Genomic DNA, 9,170 nt, shown 5'->3' on the forward strand with positions numbered 1-9,170 from the left:
ATATAACTTCAGTAACTTCAGCACTACAGTAATGAGAGGTGCAGTATCCTTTTGCTATGGTTCAAGACAACAAAGGGAGGGAGGGCACAGGGAAGAGAATAAATCAAAATTGTTACCACTGAGGAACATTTTTTCTCTTTCAAGTTTCACTACATGCCACTTTAATTTTTACAGTAGCATGGTAGTGTAATTCAAGCTCATAAATCAGAAATCTTAACATTTAAAATTTACCTTCACTTTTAATTACCACCATATAACAACCAAAATAATTAGATAAAACACATTGGAAAGGGAAATATTAAACCCCACTTTACTGCAATGGGTTTCTTGACACATTAACTCATTTTTTGTAGAAAAAGGATTGTGCATCTCAGTATGCTTAGAAAATAGGAGATCACTTTGAATTCTGTGTTTCCTAACTGCAAACAGAATATAGTACTTCAAACAGGTTATAAATAAACTGGTTTTCAAGCATAGAGCCAGCCCCACCGATAATAAAACACTGTTTAAAAAGACCTGAGACAACGGATTCCATTTCCAATGGAAAAAAAGAACTGTGCAAACAAGCTTAAAACAACTTTTTTTTATGCCAGTGTTATAAAATACAGCTTTTAATAAAATCTTGACCCAAATGCCAACCACTTCAGAAAAGAATTAAAGTGGGGGAGGGGAGGGAGGGAAGAATTATTTTGTTTAGGAAAAATAACCACTATCCTTTTCCTAATTAAATCTTCAACACACACAATTTAAACATATACAGATGCTGTAACACTTTACACAATTCCTGTGTACTAGAGCAATAACAAGATCTAAATATAATTATAAATTTTAAACACTGGGTCAAGGCTTTACTACGTAAAAATATCATCCTAATTTTCCCCCTAAGTTTCTAAAATATCACGTACTTTCCCTCAACATCTGCAGCCATACAGGAATTTTAAGGAAACCTGTGCATGATCTTAATTCCTAATCTCTGGCTTTTTTGGGATCAGTGATAAAAGATCAAGACCACCAAAAATGATGGTTCACTTGAAGTGTCAGAGGAGAGACCCTGGCTCAATTAGTCTCATGGGATGACAGCAGCACTGCATCCACTGGCTCCATGCAGGAGGGGCAAGTGAGGGATCTCATCAACTAGGCATCTTTATGGTCCAAGTGGCAGATGTGCATGCATCTGATTTTCTTGATTCGTTTTTTCTGGGGTCATAAACTACTTTAGGCAGATGCTGTATAAGGCCTATTATTTGAGCTGTCCTAATTTCTTCCTCTTCAGTCAACTGCGTTGCAAGTTGAGTCTGCCCAGGTGTTGGATGATAGACTGGAAATGGAACTTATTCCTGATATGGCAGCGGCAGCTCCTAATCTGGTTCCATCCCTTTGCCAAAGTTAGCTGGGTCAGACAGGCTCGTGAAGCAGGGAGATGTCATCTGAGGTGGGGGATTTGGGGCAGTTCCTCATCTTCCGGGGCTGGGGTATGTGATCTGTGTGCACTGTTCTGACAGTCTCCTCCCAAACTGTCTTCCACAGTGGCTGCACCGTTTTACGTTCCGACACAAAGTCAGAGGTTTCCAAACTTCACATCCTCACCAACACTCATTTCCTTCTTTTTTTTTCTTTTTTTTTCTTTTTTTTTTTAAATAATAGCCATCCTTGTAGGTGTGAGGTTATCTTAGTTTTGCTAGGCTGTGATCACAAATGTCACGAATTGGTCTGGGTTTAAACAATGCGAATCTATTGTCTCGTGGTTCTGAGGCTAGGAGACTTACTTACTCCCGGGGTCGGCCATCAATCCTTGGGTTCCTTGGCTTCCCTATCACAAGGTGATGTCCTCTCCTTTCTCTTCCTTTCTCTTCTGAGTTTTCTTGACTTTTGGCTTCTGGCTCTACCCAATGGCTTTCTTCTATGTCTGAATTTCTTCAGCTTATGAAGGACTCCAGTAATCTTTATTAATGCCAAACCTCATTCAGTTAGTCCACACCTTAACTAAAATAACATCTTCAAGTTATTCTAATATATGTTAAATCTTTCCCGTCCTGTTTACATTGGGTTTGCACCCACAGGAATACAGATCAAGATTAAGACATGTCTAAATTGGAGTAGATAATGCAATCCATCACAGACATGACATCTCATTGTGGGTTTTGTTTTTTTTTAACTTGTATTCCACCAGACAAAATTTATTTGCATTTCTAAGTAAAAGAATAATTTCCATTATCAGTGATGCAAATTGGTCAAATTACATAGTTGTAAAATAGCTGAAACAGTGAAACGCACTGGCCCCTAGAGAAACAGAGAACCTGAAATGGTACTCTGGACAGAATACTCAGTAATGCATTTTGCTCATTTCAAAGTCTTTCATAATTCTTCCAGATAGAGTGAAGGGAGAGTTCTTCCTTTGGTTTTTAAAATCCTTTTAAAACTTATCTTTTGAAATCATTCCAAGGGTGAGATGAAATGGGCAAGAAGGTGTGGCTCATTTCCCAGAACTTAGATGAGTTTTTTTTTAATGCACATATATTGAGATAATTTACACACCCTACAATCCATGCAAAGTATACAATCAATGGCTCACAGTATCATCATATACTTGTGCATTCATCACCGCAGTGAATTGTAGAACATTTTCATTACACCATGGAAAAAGAGAGAAAGAAACCCTAAAACATCCCATACCCCTTATCCTCCCCATCATTGATCCCTACCATTAGTTGGTACATTTGTTACTGTTGATGAAAGAATATTGAAATATTACTATTAACTATAGTCCATCATTTGCATTAGGTGCATTTTTCCATATACCACTGTTCCCAGTTTGCTAATGCTGCCATTTTGTTACATACCAGAAATGGATTGGCTTTTATAAAGGGGGGTTATTTGGTTACAAAGTTACAGTTCTACAGCCATAAAAGTATCCAAACCAAGGCATAAACATGAGACTGGAGAAAGGCCATTAGTGTCCAGAAAACCTCTGTTAGCTTGGAAGGCACATGGCTGGCGTCTGCTTGCTCCCAGGTTGCATTTCAAAATGGCTTTCTCCAAAATGTCAGCATCAGCTTTCAACGGCCATCTTCAAAATGTCTGTCTCAGCTGCAGCCACAATCTGGGCCTGCATGGCTATTTTTAAAGTACTTCAATAATTAAATCAAGACCCACACCTCCATGGAAATGATCTAAACAAAGGTATTACCAACAATTACAGGGTAACATCTCCATGGAAACAACCTAATCCAAAGATTCCAACCTAATCAACACTAATTCATCCACCCACACTAGATTGTATCAAAGAACATGACGTTTGGAAGGGCATAATACATCCAAACCAGCACAACCACTCTATTATTAATTCCTTTCAATAGTTTCATACATTTGTTCTAGTTCATAGAATACAAATTTTATATTTGTACTGTTAATCACAGTCATCATCCACCACAAGATTTACTGACTTATACAACCCCATGTTTTAACCTCTGGCTTTCCTTCTGGTGACATATATGACTCTTAACTTCCCCTATCAACCACATTCACACACAATTCAGCACTGTTAATTGTACTCACAATAATATGCTACCATCACATCTATCCAATTCCAAACATTTAAATTCAACCCAGTTAAAAATTCTGAACTTCTGAAGCAATGCCTCCCCATTCTCTAGACTCATTCTAACTCCTAGTAACCTGTATTATGGATTCTATGTCTGAGTTTGCATAGTATAATTTGTTCATTTTAGTGAGAATATATAATATTTTCCCTTTTGTGTCTGACTTATTTCACTCAACATAATGTCCTCAATGTTCATCCATGTTGTCACATGCATCAGGATTTCATTCCTTCTTACTGCTGAATAATATTCCATTGTATGTTATGTACTACATTTTGTTTATCCATTCATTGGCTGAAGAACACTTGGGTTGTTTCCATCTTTTGGCAATTGTGAATAATGCAGCTATGAACATCAGTGTGCAAATGTCTGTTCACATCCCTACTTTCACTTCTTCTGGGTACATACTGAGTAGCAGGATTGCTGGATTGTAGGGCAACTCTATACAGAGCTTCTTGAGGAACCACCAAACTGCCTTCCATAGTGGCTGTGCCATCTTACATTCCCACCAGCAGTGAATATGCATTTCTATTTCTCCACATCCTCTCTAACTCTTGCAGTTTCCAGTTTGTTTAATAGTGGCCATTCTAATAGGTGTGAGATGATATCTCCTGTTGTTTTGGTTTGCATTTCCTTAGTGACTAATGATGTTGGGCATCTTGTCTTATGGTTATTGGCCATTTGTATATTTTCTTTGGAGAAATATCAATTCAACTCCTTTGTCCATTTTTAAAAAATGGGCTGTTTGTCTTTTTGTTGTTGAATTGTAGGAGTTCCTTATATACTCTGGATATTAAACCCTTTTCCATTTTTCCTCCAATCTTTAGGCTATCTTTCCACTCTCTTGATAATGTCTTTTGATGCACAAAAGTTTTTAATTGTGATGAAGTCCAATTTATCTATATTTTCTTATCTTCTTTTTTTTTCTCTATGCTTTGGTGTTATATCTAAGAAAACATTGCTGTGATGGTTGGGTTCATGTGTCAACTTGGCCACATGATGGTACCCAGCTATCTGGTCAAGCAAGCACTGGCCTAACCATTGCTGTGAGGATGTTTGTGGCTGGTTAATAAACCATCAGAATGGTTTATTAAATCATCAGTAATTGGCTGCAGCTGTGACTGATGACATCAATGAAGGGTATGTCTTCCACAATGAGAGAATGTAGTCAGCTGGATTTAATCCAATCAGTTGAAGACTTTTAAGCAAGACAAATAGAGGACCTTCACTTCTTTGGCGGATCAGCTAAGTGTTTCCTGAGGAGTTCGTCGAAGTTACCAGTTTATTTCCTGAAGAGTTCATTGAACATCTTCATTGGAGTTGCCAGTTTGCTGCCTGCCCTATGGAATTTGGACTCGTCTATACCCACAGTTGCATGAGACGCTTTTATAAATCTTATATTTATAGATATCTCTCACTGATTCTGTTTACCTAGAGAACCCTAACTAATACAACTTCCTAATCAAAGTTATGTAGATCTTCCCCTAAGTTATCTTCTAAGAGTTTTATGATTGTAGCTCTTACTTTCAGGTCATTGATCCATTTTGAGTTAATTTTTGTATATGCTGTGGGGTAGGGCTCCAATTTCATTCTTTTTCATGTGGAAATTGAACTTTCTCAGCACTATTTGCTGAAGAGACTAGTCTTTCCCTTTTAGTAGACTTGGCATGCTTGTCTAAAATCAATTGACCATAGATGTGTGGGTTTTATTTCTGGATTCTCAGTCATATTCCATTTGTCTATATGTCTAACCTTATGCCAGTATCACACTGCTTTGAGTACTGTAGCTCACTGTAATTTTTGAATTCAGAAAGCATGAATTTTCCAAATTTATTCTTCTTTTTCAAGATTGTTTTGGCTATTCAGGCCCCTCACAATTCCATAGAATTTTAGGATTGTTTTTCCCATGTTATCCAAAAAAGGCTGCTTGCTGAAATTCTGAGAGGCAGGGAATGAATCTGAATTTCACTTTGGGCAGTATTGACTTCTGAACCATATTGAGCCTTCCAGTCCAAGAGCACAGAATGTATTTCCATTTATTTAGAGCTTATTTAATTTCTTTCAGCAGTTCTTTGCAGTTTTCAGGGTACCAGCCTTTACATCCTTGGGTAAATCTACTCCTAGATGTTTTATTCTTTCAGCTGCTACTGTAAATGGAATTGTTTCTTAATTTTCTTTTCAGGTTGTTCATTGCTAGTGTATAGAAATACAACAGATTTTTGTGTGTTGATCCTGTATCTTGCAACTCTACTGAATTTATTTATTAGATCTCGTAGCATTCTTGTGGATTTTATGGGATTTTCTATATATAGGATTATGTCATCTTTGAATAGAAAAAGTTTTACTACTTCCTTTCCAGTTTGGATGCCTTTTTTTCTTTTTGTTGCCTATTGCTTTGGCTGTAACTGTCAGGACAATGATGAATAGCTATGGAGAATGTGGGTCTCCTTGTCTAGTTCATGATCTTAGGGGGTGCAGTAGATTGAGTTACATGTGCCAGAAAAAAAAATTGTGTTCTTAATCCATTCTGATGAGTGTGGACCCATTGTAAATAGGCTGTCTTGAAGATGTCACTTCAGTTAAGGTGTGGCCTAACTGAGCCAGGTTAGGCTTTAATCTGGATTACTGGAGTCCTTTATAAACAGAATTAAATTCAGACATGGTGAAAGAAAGCCACGGGAAGAAGCCAGAAGTCAACAGAACCTGAAGGAGAAAGGAGAAGACATTGCCAGATGAACTGCCATGTGACAGAAAAGCCAAGGAACAAAGATCGCTGGCAGCCAGCCCCAGGACCCCACAGTCTTCAGAGAGAAAGCATCACCTTGTTGATGCTTCAATTTTGAACTTCTAGCTTCAAAACTGTGAGCCAATAAATTCCCGTTTTTTAGGCCAACTCATTCTATGGTATTTTCTTAGAAGCAGAGAAACGAATACAGGGAAAAGGATTTCAGCATTTTACCATTGAGTATGATGTTAGTTGTGGATTTTTCATAATGGTCTTTATCATCTTGAGGAAGTTCCCTTCTATTCCTACTTGTGCTGGTTTGGATGTATTGTGTCCCCCAAAACACTATTATCTTTGATGCAGTCTTTTGTGGGCAGGAAATGTATTGGTGTTGATTGGGTTGGAGACTTTTGATGGGATGTTTCCATGGAGATGTGATCATTCAACTGTGGGTGAGCTCTTTCACTGGATAATTTCCATGGAGCTGTGGCCCCGCCCATTCAGCATGGGCCTTGATTAGTTTACTGAAGCACTATATAAGCTCAGACAGAAGAAGCAAGCTTGCTACAGCCAAGAGAGACACGTTGAAGAATGCACAGAAGCTGAGAGAGGAACTGCAGTTTACAGAGACATTTTGAAGATGGCCATTGAAAGCAGACTCTTGCTCCACAGAAAGTAAGAGAGGACAAACATCCCAAGAGCAACTAAGAGTGACATTTTTGAGGAACTGCAGCCTAGAGAGGAAAGTCCTGGGAGAAAGCCATTTTGAAACCAGAACTTGGAGCAGACACCAGCCACGTGCCTTGCCAGCTAACAGAGGTTTTCCGGACACCACTGGCCATCCTCCAGTGAAGGAACCCAATTGCTGATGTGTTACCTTGGAGGCTTTATGGCCTTAAGACTGTAACTGTGTAACCAAATAAATTCCCTTTTATAAAAGCCAATCCATCTCTGGTGTTTTGCATCCTGGCAGCATTAGCAAATTAGAACACTACTTTTCTGAATGTTTTTATCATGAAAGAGTATGGGGTTTTCTCAATGCCTTTTCTACATCAATTGAGATGATCAAATGGTTTTATTTCCCCTTCACTGATTTGCTTATATTGAACTATCCTTGCATTCCTGGGATAAATTCCACTTGGTCATGGGGTATATAATCCTTTTAACATACTGTTGGATTTAGTTTGCTACTATTTGTTGAGGATTTTGCATCTACAGTTATCCCTTCCAAATCATGGAGGTTAGGGACATGGTGCCACTGCGATCTGGAAAATCCACATAAAGTTCTTTGGCCCTCCCTTCATACCAGAGAAGAAGCCTTCAGTCAGTTTCCTCAGGGTTTCAGGAAATTCCCCAGCTTCCTCTTGATCAGCAGATGCTGTCTCTCCTGTTACTTTTACATTGTGGATCTTATGGTTTATGCAAATGCTTTGCAGTTGTTGGTGGAGATGGAGCAATGGCTTTGTGGATTTCCTTCTCTTTTTTCTTGATATGCCTTATGGTCGAATCATTAACACCATTATGGTGGCCAACTGCAGCAGCTGTTTTGTGGCTTCCACAAAACTCCCAAGAAATTCCCATTAAATTTCTTAGGTCAACCTGCGATATATTGAAACTGCATTGGGGAAAGTCATAATGTGGAAGGGATAACTACATATTCATAAGAAATATCAGTCTGTGATTTTCTTTCTTTCTGATGTCCCTATCTGGCTTTGGCATCAGGGTAATGCTAGCCTCATAAAATAAGCTAGGAAGGGTTCCTTGCACTTCAATTTTTTGGAAGAGTTTGAGAAAGATTGGTGTTAATCTTCTTTGAATGCTTACTAGAATTCTCCAGTGAAGCCATCTGGTCCTGGATTTTTCTTTATTGAAAGGGTTTTGATTATGGATTGGTCAAAGATGAGCATCAATGAAGTTAATTAGTACAGTAAAAGGAAATGCATCAAATGGGTTTAAATCCATGAGTCCATAGGATTAAAAGAAAAACCTCATTAATCAACTTTGGAAAATGCTAAAAAACTAACTCATTACTTTGAAAACTGATAACAAAGAGAAAGAATCAAGAAATAATTCTGGGGAGAAACTAAGATGGAGGCTAGGTGAGACAGGGCAAAAAAACACCTCCATGAAAAACACTAGATAAAAACCAGAAAATGCGCCAGCTGGACGAGATCTGCTAGTATCACAGGGGCCGTATACTTGGTGAAACCGGGAGTCTGCATTCTGAAATGAGTGAGTAAGTTGGCTGGAAGACCCACAGCCATGCAGCATTGTGGGGAAGCCAGGGCTTGGCGTTTGGAGACCAACTGGCTCTTTTTTTAAAAAAAAAAAAAAAGGGAAAAACCCAGGAGCGGCTGCAGTTGCAGGAGTGGGAACCACGCAGTAAAACACAGCAAGAGGGGCCTGGGCCGGCCTCTTAGTGTCTGGCCTGGAGGATAGTCTGCTGCAGATACCCTTGGGGCCGGGGGAATGGAGGGGAGAGCCGGAAGCTGAAAGAAATCCCATGGCTCACAGCTGGCTCCCCAGAGGGCTGGATAAACCCCTGCCCAGGTCTGTGCCCACAGCCCAGAGCCCCACCAACTGTCCCGGAGCTGGGAAGGAGGAACTGTGCGGGGGGGGGGGCATTGAGACACCCCGTTCAGCCATCTTTGCATCAGGCTGAGAGCGCCGCTGCATGGCCCGGCAGCCCGGGGCTTCCCTTAAGGGATGGCGTGCACTTGTGACATAGCATGGCATTCCCTCCGCAGAGGTCCTGGAGGATCGTGGCTGGGAGGGGGGACCTGCTCAGAAAACCCAGGGACACTATGCCAAGTCCGGTGGTTTGTGGGACAGCGAGAGAGAGGGTC

General features: G+C 39.7%; 1 pseudogene; it reads right to left on the minus strand.

Moving 5' to 3' along the window:
• Positions 1 to 1,056: 1,056 nt before the first annotated feature.
• LOC119529000 lies at positions 1,057 to 1,467 on the minus strand (annotated as a pseudogene).
• Positions 1,468 to 9,170: the final 7,703 nt, after the last annotated feature.

The sequence above is a fragment of the Choloepus didactylus genome, chromosome 3 (assembly GCF_015220235.1).
Source record: "Choloepus didactylus isolate mChoDid1 chromosome 3, mChoDid1.pri, whole genome shotgun sequence".
In the NCBI taxonomy this organism is placed as follows: domain Eukaryota; kingdom Metazoa; phylum Chordata; class Mammalia; order Pilosa; family Megalonychidae; genus Choloepus; species Choloepus didactylus.